Raw genomic sequence first — 15722 nt, forward strand, 5'->3', positions numbered from 1 at the left:
TACGTCAATATTTGAAACCTCTTAAAAGCTACTTTGACCAGCCAAATTGGGATCCTTTAGGCCTTTGAATTCTTACGAACTATGAAATGGCTCACATGAATAACGTTTATCAGAGAACTAAGGTTTTACAACAGCTTATAAGTGGTACAACATTTTCAAAAAGGCAGCGATTCCTTCAACCAAAGCTGCACTAGCTTGTTTTTTTCCTTTGTGGGCTGCATTAGCATTCCTAAAGGCTTTACAAGAATTCAATACTGTGCATTATTATTAAAAGAATTCAATACTGTGCATTATCCCTTCTTTTGTAATGTCCCCTTTTGGGATGATCCTAAATCTTGCCCTAAATCACTTAGGTCATGCAATCATGTTAGACAACATTTGAGATATATTTCATAAGACTGATTATTTCTATAAGGGTTAGGGATCCGAAATATGTGTGTGTGTGTGTGTGTGCGTGTGTGTTAATAATCATCTTAATCTATTTAGCTAATTCATGTAATAGCTATTTGAACTTTAGAAACCAAAGCATCTATAGTTCCGAATCCCATAATCAACCATAATAGGGGTTGAAGAAGTATCACGATAAAGCACCCAACATCCACCACAACTAAGCCCAAGGGCACGGAGCATCCAACCAAGACAACTTGACCCCTTGACCCCAAGTGGCAAGAGCTCTTGTCCATCCAACATGAGGTGGGCTACTTAGAAGGGAAACCCATAACTGATCTCACAATCATGGCACCACAATAAGGTTCTCAGAATGTTCACCACAATTAAGCCCAAGGGTGTGGAGCATCGTGGTAGGAACTCTTGTCCATCCAACATGAAGTGGGTTACTTAAATGGGGAACCCATATTTGCTCTCCTTATTGAGGTTCCTCTCTAATCCTTACACAATGGCTTATAGAAGACTCAATTGAATAACTAAATAAATATTATATATTAACTACTTTCATTATAACTATAAGAAAATATTGAAAGATTATGTATCAAATATTATCATCATATTGCATACCACAAAATGAATCGGACACAAGATTGTTGTAATACAAGAGTGCTGTATTTTGAATGCTGATCCCTATATCAAACTGATCTCCTTTGATGAGTGCAGATTGCATATGATGATTTCTGATCTTGATCGATATCCTTGATGTTGTCCTTTGAGTGCCAATCTGCAATATATATCCCTCCATTGGTAATGGAGGGTTATGACCCTTTTCATCAATTAGTTCATCAACTCTAGGAACGGGATAACAGTTTTTTATGGTTTTCTTGTTCAAAGCTTTATAATCTATACACATTCTCATAGTGCTGTTCTTTTTTACTAGCACCACGAAAGATGCAAAGAGACTAGAACTAGGCTGTATGTGACCCATTTCAAGAAGGTCTTTAATGGTTTTCTCTATTTATTTGTTGAACTTTTGGGGGTGCCTATAAGGTGTAGTGATTACGGGCATGGCCCCTTCTTCAAGTTCTATGGTATGTTCAAAACCTCTCTTGGGGGGAAGTCCTTGTGGGATGTTACCAAATGCCTTCTTGTCAGAATGGTTGGATATCAATGTGTATAGCTTTGCCTTGGGAAGAAGATTTATCAATAATCACGCATTGAGCTGCTCATTCCCCTTGTCCATGCCTAAAGATTCTTTCCATCCTCTTGGATGAAATTATTCTTGGTGATCCATCAGATAGCCCTTGTAAAAGGACATCTTGTCCTTTATGTTTAAAACAAAGATCTAATTTTGGGTAATCTAGGTAGAAACATACCAAAGAGTGCAACCATGGGGTGCCAAAGATTATCACAGTATCCCCCAAATTTACCACGTGGAAATCTTCTTTGATTGGATGCTTTCCCAAGGTGATGTTTAGTTGTGGAATTTTTCTATTAAATGGGTAAGTGGATGTAGAACACAAATTTACTACTGACAGGGCGGGGAGTGTGTGTGACTCAGTAGTAAATTAATCTTTAAAACTTTATCCAATTAAATCTTTGAATAACCTGCTTTTACTGAATACTGAAATAGATGCACCAAATTGAAAAACTGAAAGGAACACCACACAACAACGATAATGCACAAGAGTTGACATGGAAACCCAAGATGGGAAAAAAAAACAGTGAGAAACACTGCTAGGATCTGCTGTCCTAATCCAACCTCACGAATAATTTTAATTACAATATTTAAGGGCACCAACCCTAAGGAGTCACCAAGCCCCTGTCTTAAGAGCACCAACTCTTTCGAATTTGAGCACCCACTCAATAGTCTGAGGACTAACCCAGCATACTACATTTACAAAGTTATGACCTCCACTTCAAAATTTTAACAAATTTCTTTTGACAGACTGGTACAGCAATGAATTTTCTTGACCATACTATAAAAATGAAGCAAATTGTAAATTAAGAGATCGATCTGAATATCTAATGTTTCTGTAAGTCTGCAGAATCATTTACTTGCACAAATGTCAAATATTCTGTAAGAAACCTGCAGCGACATACACTGTGACAAAGATTGCAAAGATGTTGTACTGAGAAGGAGCCAAACAAACAAACTAATATCTTTGTGTGCCTTAGAGTAATCTGAAAATTATTTTTCACAGAAATGCTGAATCACAGTTTCTTGTAATGTCCCCTACCTGATTAAAACAATTAATCTATTTCAATATACTAAAATTGATTGAGAGACTAATCATGAAGCCAGTCATTGATATTCTTCAATTTATAAGTTATTAACAAGCGCTTATTTATTTTCCTCATTAGATGATTAATTTCATTATTCATAGCTCTTAATATAGATATCAGATCCTGCTACTACTTCAGTTTTAAGGGAGAAGGGTCTATGTATGTTACCAACTTACCAAAGCGCTTAGAGACCAAATACAATAGGTTCCCTCAAAGTTTATAGATCCAAGTCCTTAGCTATCTTGGATCTATACCCTCAAGGCTTATGGGTCGCTGATCCCCACCCTCTCTTGGGACTTAACCTATTGCTTGGATTTAGACTGCCCCTCTTTGGAACATCTCATTCCCATCTTCTTAAATACTGACAGTAATAACATGACTTAGACTAAAGTATACTAATTTCTTATGTATTATGAATATATATGAAATTAAGTATGATTGTAATACATATTGCAGTCCATATTAATAATACTATTAATTCTGCATAAGAACATTATCGGGCTTCATATATTAAGCATACTTATTAAACACATCCCCGTGCATACCACCAAGAGCAAGGATGTTACTGCCTGTAACTTAATAACAGTTTTGATCTGATTTGATCTGATCTAATCGATTTTGATCTCATTGGATCCCTTTGATTCCTTTCCTTTATATCTCTCAATGTGAAGGGAGAGGTCACACCTCTTCATCACGTATGCCCTTTGGCAAGAGACACCCTTTCACCATTAACACCCTTTGAAAGAGTGCAACTCTTCATTATTTCTGCCTTTTGAAAGGGACACAACCTTTCATAATCAGATCTGCACTTTTGATTTTCAAATTGTCCCCCCTCTCAAATGAGGTTCTCTTCTCCCCTTTATATCTCATTCTCGAGGGAGTCACAACTTTTCCATCCATGTCTTTTGACCATTCATTAACTTAATTAAATTTAATTAATTATATTTAATTATATTCTTTTATATTTTTATTTTATTTTATTTTTTTTATTCTTTTGTATTTTAATTATTTTTTATTATTATTATTATTAAATTATATTTCAAAGTAGGGACATTACATATCTCTTATCAATTAAGAACCAGAAGTCTTTAGAATATTGTGATATCAAAAACTTGAAGCATTATGTGTTTAAAAAGTGAAACACCAATTAAAGTTATGATGCCTGAGGCACTAGATTTTATCACTCTCTGTCATGCAAATTCACACATCTTTGTACTTGTCTTTGATCACCCACGCAGCACACTATCATCAAATCTTCTTCTCCATTTATGTCTTTATCGCCAATCTTAATAGACACAACTTTTCATACTCCTCACAACCAATGCTACTGATATTCTTTCAACAAATAAACATCTTTCTCATTTTGTTTCAGAAAAACACAAATACATGTACTTTATTTCTTGTAAATAGAGTGTTACAGTCTTTCAATCAAACTCGCACAGCATTTCTAACTTAGATTTCTCTTTTACAACGATTTAAGTCACTGTATTCATCATTCTCACCTTTTGAATTCCATTAACATAGGAAACAAAGATTTCAGATATTTCACGTGTTTTCTCATTAATTGAAAAAATGCCCATTCATATCGACTTTCTTGAAGGCTTTTAAACAGATCATTTCAGCTGCAAGTCGGTTTGGATAAGTTATTGGTTATTGTCTTAACTAATAACTACTCTCTAACTCGATGACCATGCTATATTCAAGACTTTTGAGTGACTTTTATTCCACTTTCTATCTGCGTTAGAAATTATGTTATCTTTCAGTTTTGCCAACAGTTACAGTTAACAGTTTTCAGTTTATGAAGATAATTATAACTGCACTCCTCAATATCCTTATAATGTCTTTAAAAACTCAATACAAATTCGAATCACAATCTGACAAAGTCTGAGCAAATTTTCGTTAACACTCAAGGTAACAAGAATAATAATCCATTCTTGTGTTTAATAAATAAGACATTATCCGATCTTGTACAGATAGAAACTAGTATGCATGAAGCATGCGTGAAGCCACTGACATCAATGACAAATATGTCAACAGTGGACCCATCGGCCAAGGGTACTTCAAATCCCTTAAAATCTTTTGTTTCTACTTTACTTTTTGCAACCAAATTTTCGTCGATAAAGTTGTGAGTTGCCCCACTATCAATAAGAGTGATTACCTTGTGTCCTTTTAGAACACTTCTAATTCAAAAGGGGTGGTGCTTGTATGCTTTTGAAATTGCAGCTAAGTTTTGTACGCTTCTTCGTTGCACTTCTTTTGCTTGGGGTTTCCTCGTTTTCTTCCCATATTTCTTCATCGAATAAGACCTCTGTTGCATGCTTGGCCCCTTTTTCCACATGTGTCCCGGCTCCCATTTCTCTTTGCAGTTGAAGCACAATTTTTCTTTGGAAGCTCTTCTTGATTACAAACGTGTTCATGCTCCCATCTCTTATTGCATTTGAAACATTGCTTTTTTCTTCGAAGTTCCTCAAGGTCATCTCTAGGAGGAAATGTTCTTTAATTCTATCTCTCTTATATAAGGTTTTGCCTCTTAATGACATGTTTTTGGAATAACCCTTATCCGTTGTTTGAGTGGCATCAAGTTTTAGGGCTTTTAAGATTGCATCTTGTAGAGTGGTGGGATTAAGGGCACTTACTAGGCTACGAATAGCTTTGGATAGTCCTTCTATAACTAGGTAAGTGAGCCTTTTTTTGGTAATTCCGGGAACCCTCATGGAAATCCTTTTAATTCTGCCACATAGTCCTCAACGGTCCCCTCATGCCTTAATTGAGTTGATCCTTTGAAATACCGTAATAAACCCTACCTATTCTGCCTTAAATTTTCAATTTTGACCTATTGGCATTTTGTCAAACAGTTTGTGTGCATAGTCTGATTTTTTGTTTTCTGAGTTCTGATTTGTGGTCTTAGTGCTTATGTTTTGATAGTTGATACTAAATGATGATAGCAACATACAAAAATGAAAGAACTATAATGTATAAACATGAACAAAACTATTTTTAATGAAGACCATTTCATTACTTCTAATCAGATCTGAGTACAGTCATTCCCAGGTCTCATATAAACATTTTCAGACTTAAGTAGCATAAGGAGATTACATTATCACACATAATTGTAACTGCATATTTTATTCTTCAATACAATTGCAAATAACAATTTACAAGGCACGTAATGAGAATTCCTGACCTCTTAAGGCAGCCAGAACACAGGCAATATGTTAACTTTGTCTTTCATAATGACCATTCAACAATGTAGACCGCTCCTATAATCTTCAAGACTCATTTAACACCTTCCAAGCTACGTTCAGGTTCTGCTACAGATTTCTGATTACTGCTGTAGCGTATTTTCACTCTCCAAAAGCATGTACAGGGCTTATCAATACTTTCTAGTTGTTACTGCAGCTTCTATCGGTCTGCTACGGACATGAAACAGCTGTTACATCTCCATAAGCCCATCCAGAGTAACCATTAGGGAACAATATCACGGTTCTGTTCTAAATAAACACTCTCACGCCACAATAACACTATATTTCTGTCCAAGCTTCTGGAACATACCGCAATTCCTCTTTTACGTCTCACGTCTTCACTGTGACAGCTACTAGAGGTTGGATATGCTACAGCAGCCAGGAAGAGTTCCCACGAGTAGCAAAAGGAGAATAATCTCCACGTCCAGCAAGGGTATATAAATATCACTGACAAATACCGTGTGAAGCAAAGCTAAGAAGCACCCGCCATTAAGGAGTATTATGGCTCAATACTCTCTGCTGGAATTCCGCAGATGTGAAGCCCGTATCCACCCAGAACTGGACAACAAAGTGCGAAGATGATCTCTGAAGTAAACCCAACAATATTGATGATCTGGGTGTTCGTCCAAATCACTAAAACCACTAGGGGTTTCGTCCTAGGGCTAGAGCAAATACGCAGGCAGCGCTCATGGAAAAATAGTCTCGATAAAAAGAAAGTGACGTGAATAATAATCCGTTTCCAAACCCGCGATTTCCATTATATTATCTATTTTCTCCATGCATCGAATTGCATCATAATATAATATAATAATAATAATAACGAAGAGACACAAAGCGTCAAGTTCCTGTCAATGTGTGGTAAGTTGGAGAAGATGAAAGTAAAGAGAAGAAATAACTAAAGTAAAGAGAAGAAATTAAATATAAATTGAAAATTGAAATATAATAAACTAAATGTAAATTCAAAATATATCAAAATCTAAATATTTAAAAAGTTCAATAATAAATAATAATCTTGTTTAGTTGATAAATAATTAAATTAAAAAGGAAGTAAATTCTTTTATTTATCTTAACTATAGTTGCAATGTAAATCCAAATTGGAAATAATGAACAAGGTTAGGATTATTATTTATTTTAAATATTTTTTTTTCTTAATAGTCATAATAAATATATATTTTTATCAATGTTAAAATTGTTTGATATTAATTATATTTTTTATAAATGCTTTTATTTATACTTAAATTATATTAAACATAAAAATAATACTATTTTTATTTTTTATTAACTTAATAAATGTATTATATACGAAAGTTACTATTATATATTAATAATTTTAATAATTTTAATAATTATTTTTAATAACATTTATATTTTGATTTTGATTTTGTTTTCTATTTTAATTCTTAATTTTAATTTTTAAGTATTTCTAATTATCTATATCAATTTTAAATTTTTTATTTTTAAATACAAAGTCAAAAGATAATTGTTTTATAATAATTTAAATTCTAATAAAAATTACGAATTTAATAAAATTGATATAAATAATAAAAAATCCCCATCAAGTGAAAAGAACTCTAAAAACTCCGTCAAAGGGGGCATGAATGCATAAATATCCGGACATGAACTAATAATAACAATAAAACAATACTTGAAATCCGAAGAAAATCTATTTAGACCAAGATTGTGACATTCCACAAATCAAATCTTAAAAAAAAGATTTAGTACCTACTTTATTAAAGACATGATGGTTTTCCCATCATTCAAAATTGAATGTTGTTGTGAGGTAATTAATTTTAGATTAAAAGCTACTCATTATTATTATCATTTCATCATAAATCTATTGATCTGGTGACAATTCCATCGTTGTACTTTACAAAATGAGGGCAGTGTTTGTAACACATAAATAAATCCCTGACAAAAAAAGAACACAGTGAGTTTCCCTGGAAATGCGTGCAGTGAAATAATTACTTTAACAATAAGTGATGTCATAGTAATAATTATAGGAAAATTCTCTATTTTTTTTATAGAAATTAAATTCTATGCCTACTAAAATTAATGTAGACCAATCAGATGAAAAATAAATCATGTTTTAAAATACATTTTGTTAAAGATTGTGCATGTCTATTTTTGCAAAAACAAAAAAATATTTTAGTTTGAAAAATTTTAAATACTGATTAGTTGTTAAGTACAATAACTAATAACTATTTAACACCATGGTGGATGCATAAGTATTCCTGCCATGGGCAGGAACTAATAATAATACCTAGCAATCGCATCTTGGTATGCAATGGGTATGTCGAATAGGTGTGGAAGGTCAAGGTCAGTAAAGAGAGATAGGGATAGAAAAGGGGAGAGTTGAAAAAGGGAAGAGCATGAGAGAGGGGGAGGAGGTAAAAGATTGAGATAGAAAGGATGATAAAGACAGTGATAGAGATGGAAATGGAGAGAGATGGAGAGATACATATATTCAGAGGAAGAGAATATAAGAGGGAGAGAATAATCTAGATAAAGATAGATATAGGAAGTGATAAATAGAGGGGTAGAAAGGGATAGATATAGGAGTACATAGATATAGTGATAGAGATGGAGATGGAGATGGAGATGGAGAGGGTAGAGGGATGGAGATGGAAGAGATAAATATATTGAGAGGAAGAGAATGTGAGACAAAGAGAATAATCTAGATAGAGATAGATATAGGAAGTGATATATAGTAAGCAGATGGAATAGAGGTGAAGATAAAGATAGATATGGAGATGGAAATGGGGAAAGAGAGAAATGTGGAGAGAATAGGGAGATAACGAGAGAGGGAGATATAAAAAAGACAAAAATAGGTATAGGAGGTGATATATAAAGAGAGAGAGAGAGAGAGAGAGAGAGAGAGAGAGAGAGAGAGAGAGAGAAGAGAGAGAGAGAGAGAGAGAGAGAGAGAGAGAGAGAGAGAGAGAGAGATGCTGAGACAGAGTGATAGAGACAAAGATATATAAGGAGATATGGAGAGAGTGAAAAACATAAAGAAGTAGAGAGATATAGCATTTTGATTGAGCTACACATGAGACTTGGTTAAAGTATTTATAATATTTATTTTTAGTGGGTGGCAGGGAATGGGGAATTGTCAGGATTCAAATGTTGCAACTGTGATTATGGAGCATTCAGGGGGTAACATTGAAAATATTTATTAGTATGTCAATGCAAATGATGTGATGGGTTTGAACCCTAGGAACTATGTGACTCTTGTTACAACAATTTCTACAAAGAACATAAATTCAATGCCTCAAAAGTAACTCAAACTTGTTTGCCCTAAGATACTTTGCATATAGGCCATAAGTACCGTCCAGTTAGCTTTGAAGATGCATTTAAGCTTTTATCTTTACACTTGATTTTTTTCAAATATGAGATGAACATTTTTTAAATGTAGAAGTGATTTTAAAAAGTATCTTTTGATATGTATTTTATTTATATATATGGTTGCACACATTAAATATATTTGATTTTGGATGTCAAGATGTTGTTCTTTCGAGGATTACTTTGTGTGATATCTACACATTCTAAGTCAGATAGTTTAAATTAATGTATTGCATATAATTAAACATTTTAAAATTAAAATCATTGAAGACAAAATTGAGCTCAGTTGATGTTGACCACTAAATTTGTTATGACTATTAATAATAAAAATGTTACACCAAAAACAATACCAAAAAAACTAATATTTGCAAACATTAAAAATATAATATATTTTTTATAATGTAATTATATGTTGGTAATATATTTAATAATTTATATTATGTTAAATTTAAAAATCATTTATAATAAATACATTTAAATTAAATAACAAAATCAGCTTCAAAATTTAGTTCAAATATTTTTTATTTTAAAAATACAAAACATCAAATATTATTCTTTATTGTAATTATTTACTTAACCTACATTAATAAAAATAAAAATATTATATTATTCTTTATTATAAATATTATGGGTTTAAAAGGTGAATTAAATATTGTTATACTATCTTTATTTATTCTATTAAAAATTTAAAACTTGTGTAGGAAAATTATTTTCAAAGATCAAAATCATTTATTAAAAGAAAAAAGTCGTCATTAACCGATAAGCTATTTAACGTGGGCATAGCCCACCAGTTGTCTCACGTTTTTCGTCCTTAGCCCTCCTATTATTGTGGGGATTATACTATACACTTGGAGGAGAACATTCTATCACCTAAGAGATTAATATCTATTTTGTGAAAGCTTATGTGATTTTATAATAATAAATATAAGGTATAATTTGAATTTCTTTTAACAAACAGTGAAAAAATTAGAATTAGATTATTAATATTCTTAGTTGAAATTATATTTAATCACTAATTTATTATGTAGTTTATAGTTCTTTTTAAATTTTGAATAATTTTTTTATGAGTATATTGTTTGATTAGCCTTAATAAAATATACTTCTATATTATCCACAATTTTCTAATTCCTAATTTTTAAGATCTATATTTTTCTTTGTAAAAAAATTTAGATGACATAAATAGGCAAATAGATATATAAAGTGTCTTTTTATTAAAAAGAAAACTAACTTTATTTAGATAAGACTTTAAGTAATGTTCAAAACTATTACGTAAAAAAATGGTATTTCACTAAACAATGTAAATAAAATAAAATAATTTTATATTTTTTAAATTCTATCTTAGAATAAATAAATGAATTATTAAATACCATTAAATATAGTGTTTACACCTACCTATTTATAATCATAATAATGTTGATTTTGAAAAAAAATCAATACATAAATATTTCCTTTAAGATTGGACCTTCTATATTGACTAAAGGGATTTCATTTGAAGATGTCTCAATTTGCTTCAACCTACAAAGGGACTAAAGTCCTTAATTGTTAGTTGGTTCTGTTGGTTTTTTATTTTCTACTATTAAGTTTTATGTTTTAAAGACTTTGGACTTATGGTATTTTATAATTAAAATGTTTCCTCAAGATTTGTATTGAGCCATAAAAGCTACTTAAACCATAAAAGCAAATATATTTAACCTACCCAAATATATAGATTATATATTATTAATAATATCTTTAATAATTAAAATATAAAGATTAAATATATAGAATTAAAAAAATAATAATTCTTATTGTAAATCTCATTAAAATATATGTGTAACCTTATAATTTAACTCAACATCTTGATTTTATCTCCAACATTAATCTTATAATTTTATTGTAACATTAAACCTCAACCATGAATGATAGTACATTTATACTATGTAGTTCCCCATTTACTTGAGTACTCTCATGAATACCTAAACTAACCTAATCTCATTTTAATATGCATTAATATTAGGACAAGACTACCACAATTTAGTTTTATCCCCATAATAATGATTTTAAAATTAATATCATTTGTGATTGCAACAAAGTTTAACATATACTTCCTCGCTAATTGAAATAAAACTAAAATTTTTATACAAAATATTGAATTCAAATTAATATTTAACAAAATTCTAAGATATTTAGATATGTAGAATTACTCTATTGACATATTAAAGTTCAAATCTATACCACTTATACAATTATTCAACTTAATAAACAAGTGCCACGTAGTGGCGAGTACTTGCCTTATAATATTGATATAATAGAATAATTGTGAATATAAATTTTATAAATTAATATAAAAAATATAAGAAAGTTAGCATTAATCATAACTAAACAAATTTAGCTAATTATGATAGAATTAATTTAATATTATGATATAACATTGATATAATACGATAATTATTAATATTAATATTTAAAAAATTAAAAATAATAATTTAGCATTAATAATAAATAAGTAAATCTAATTAATTATTTATTAATTTAATATTTAATAATTAAGAATATATCTCAATAATAAATAATAAATATAACTATATAATATATTTATTAACATATAATATATATATTATATAACAAATATGTCAATTTCAATTGATTATATGTGTGTGTGTGTGTGTGTGTGTGTGTGTGTGTGTGTGTGTGTGTGTGTGTGTGTGTGTGTGTGTGTGTGTGTGATTATCAATTATAATTACATAATCTTAATAAGAAATATTTTTTAATATGAATATGATTTTTAGTTGAACAATTATTACAATATTTCCATGTTAGTATTTATAGAGAATAATGAAAAAGAGTTGAAATTTTATAATTTAAAATTTGAATTGTCATAAATATAGAGATAAAAAAAATATTATATTATTTTAAGAAATTTGTGTTGAAAAATTAATTATTGTTCACTATATCAAATAATTAATTTTTTTTAATTTCATAATAATTAATATGTAATATAGATTATAATAAATATAATTATTAATATATTTATTATTTAATAATATAATGTAAATATTGATATTATTATAATAATTGAATTATAATTAAAAAATTATTTACCAAAATGAGTTTGAAATAGTTTGATTTGCAAGTAGTAGAAGATTGGAATCGTGGGTCTTTATAAAAAAGAGGATGGTATTTTTAATAAAAAAATTTAAAAAAATAGACACTCTTAGTTATGGGTAAATCATTGAAGTATGCAACTCAAGTTAATTGTCGCATAACAATGTAACTTTCTCCACAATGATGTTTTAACAGTTGAAGTGTAAGAAAACAATGTGGACAATTGGGTTGATAAAATGAAATTATATTATGATATTGTAGGGATGCTTCAAATAGAAAAGCAAACAATGTGGACAACTAGGTTGATAAAATGAAATTATATTATGATATTGTAGGGATGCTCCAAAATAGAAAAGCATTAGAGAATAGGCTGCATTTCATGTTTATTATTTTCCTCTTGAGTTTTGCAATCTATCCATAGACATTGGAAAATCAAAAGGAAGATGTATCACCTTTTGTTTCATATGAGAATGGTTACACATATTCTATGAATTTTTATTAATGTTATCTAAAATTTTGTTAAAAAAATTGGATAGTAGTAGTGATTTCCTGAATTTGTGTATAAGAGGCCAATTATATGAACCAATCAGTAAAAATAAAATTCTTTTTATATATTCTAAACTTAAAAATTTTACATATAGATTTTAGAAAAATAAAAATATTTAAAGAAACAAAAGAAATATTTGTTGGTGATTGGTTCAATTAAATTTTATTAATAACTAATTAAGTAAAAAAAAGTAAAGCCATTATAACAAATAATTATACTAAAAAATAACATAAATAAATAAATAAAATAAAATATTTCAATTGAGAAGTAAAATATAAAATGCAAAATTTACTATATAGATATTTATATATTTTAAATAATATTTGTGTACAAAAATTTTTAATATGTATTTTATTTATTTATAAAATTATATTTTCTAATCCTTGAAAATTCAAATTATTAATTAATTTCAAGAATCATAATTTTTTTAAAAATTTGTTATAATTTTGAAATAGATGTGATTTTCTTTTAAATAATAGTTTTAGAATACTTATTTTAAAGTAAGCACTACTAATAATCAGCTTATAAACTTTAATAATCAATTTATATATTAAAAAACCAAATAAAATTTACAATTTAAAAACTTAAACAACAATAAACCTTAATAAAATATTATTTGATTGTCTCAAAATTGAAATGTGGTGGAGTTGCTATTCACGTTCTTACTTTGCCCTGTAGTAAATTTTGTCCTCATCGTGGTTGGTTAATTCCCTTTCGGACAAAGTGCAGCATTCTGTATGGCAGGCTTTAACGGCAACAACAGATGAAAAAAAAACAAATTTCTTGCAACTCACGAAATCTTGAGTTGCGAAATCTTGAGTTGCGAAATCTTGGTGCCAGACAACGAAAGGTAAGGAGGAGTGGCAGCATAAAAAACGGAAGTGTCCACCAAATTAGCAAGCCTCCGAAAAATCTGTCTCTAACAAGTAAAACAATATTGTTCAATGGTTGATAAGAAAAATAATTTTTCTAATTTGTAAACTTAAAAAATATGCATGTAGACTTTAAGAAAAGTAAAAAAGTTTTGTTTTTTTAAATACTTGTTTACAATTGATCTAATTAAATTTTTTTTTAATAACCATTTAAGCATAGAAAAAAAAAATCATTACAATATTATTGTCTAACGGCAAGTACTAATAAAATAGAAAATATATTTTACTATCGACTAACCATTGCACCTCTTTTTGATGCAAGCGCTAGTTTAAAAAAAAAATGCATACTCAGTTTGTCAAATTATCCATTATTTGGGCAACTCAATTTGGCATTCACCTCACTACTGCTAACCAATGGGATTGGATATATGAAAAGTCTAAAAAGAAGCTATTTATGTGGAATGAGAGTGATTGCTGGGAAGATTACTATTGATTACAAAATTGTGGAAGAGATTGTAAATTTCCATCGTTTTGTTTGTTCGCTTCCCAAAAAAAAGCTTATAAGTGACAGAATATTATAATAGTTGTTAATGGGGATGGTGAGAGGAATGGAAGGGAAAGTTCTCTACGCACCACATAATCCTTCATTCACATCATGTACAAAAACCCAAGGATCCCTTCTACCTATGTGCCATAACACTGTGGTAAGACTGTATAGTCAAGAAAAGATCAAGAGCAAAGAAAACAAACAACTCGGTTTGGCTCTTACACTCCTTTTTGAGTTCGCCCAATGCTACACGCACGCTTTCAGCTGTTGCGTTCGTAGCAGGAAGGCGCCCATTCTTCACTTTTCTTAGCAATCTACAGAAGTACATGTTGGCTGCTTGGCTGGTTATTTCGTCGGCTATAGTATCAGTTTCCTAGAGAGATAGATATTTCTTAGATTGATTTCTTGGGAGCCATTGTTGTGATTAAGAAAAGTTATAAGGATAAGAGACTGGGAGATAGAGATATATAACTGATTTTGGAGATATAGCCTGAGTTGTAGAGGAGTTTTCCATTTCCGCGTAAATTGGACTGAGGTGAATGATAATACGGAGGAGGGACACTGTTGTCATTTTCCGTGACTTTGTACCCATGAATACGAAATGATTTTCCACAGCTAATAACCCATTTTCTTCTTCTTCTTATTGCTTAGTCCTCTGAATCGGCCTTCACTTGCACAGGTACTTATATTCTGTTTGAGGCTTGTAAGGCTCTAGATAATGACAGCCTGCAACGACCCCTATTTTCTTAGCCAGAAACTAAAGGAGACATTTACACCGATATTCTACGTCTTCCTTGCAATGGACTTGCGGTTAGCTAACCATAGGCTTTCTGGAGTCTCCTGTAACATCTTCAAACCGTCTAGTGATTTTTGGTATTTTTGATAATAGTATTTAAATGTGTTTACTTCGTGCTTCGATAGTATGATGAACATGAACTTTGCTGAAAGACGTGAGCCAACAAGCTTTGTTGAAAGAAACAATGAACAACTATAGCCCAATCACTGCACTCAATATTATTTTTGGCGCGATGATGGTATAAATCTCATTGGCAACCACTCCTTTGATTTTGGTGTCGAGCTCTTGTGCCTGGGGCACCCGGGCTTCCTTCGCCTCCTGCAACTCTCTCAGGTGTCTTGTCTAGAAATCCTCTATCCCAAAACCACTATGCCAGGTGTCCAATTGCAATTTTCCATAATAAACCACTATCATCACCCACCTTCACCTTAATATGATGAATGAATGAATGAGTTTTAATGACGTCCACGAGACCCAACGGCCTAAGGGACCCACAGGTTCACTTATCCCAGTTTCAGATTCTTTTCCATGCTGAAATCTTGATTAAGAGGTTTGTTGTTTTGTGAAGTCTTGACTCTTCAAAAAGCTCGTTCAAACTATCTACTTTTAATTCATTCCCAAA

The 15722-nt window shown here is 30.5% G+C and overlaps 1 long non-coding RNA gene and 1 pseudogene across 1 annotated transcript in view; one reads left to right on the top strand and one right to left on the bottom strand.

Moving 5' to 3' along the window:
* The window catches only part of LOC131857804 (uncharacterized), an 89045-nt gene extending 82341 nt beyond the window's left edge, over positions 1-6704 (bottom strand). The window contains exon 1 of the long non-coding RNA XR_009358769.1: positions 5858-6704. This is a non-coding gene — a long non-coding RNA (uncharacterized LOC131857804). The remainder of the gene's footprint in view (positions 1-5857) is intronic.
* The window catches only part of LOC131064570 (sodium/hydrogen exchanger 8-like), a 260405-nt pseudogene that overhangs the window by 90977 nt on the left and 153706 nt on the right, over positions 1-15722 (top strand).

The sequence above is a fragment of the Cryptomeria japonica genome, chromosome 8, assembly GCF_030272615.1.
Source record: "Cryptomeria japonica chromosome 8, Sugi_1.0, whole genome shotgun sequence".
In the NCBI taxonomy this organism is placed as follows: domain Eukaryota; kingdom Viridiplantae; phylum Streptophyta; class Pinopsida; order Cupressales; family Cupressaceae; genus Cryptomeria; species Cryptomeria japonica.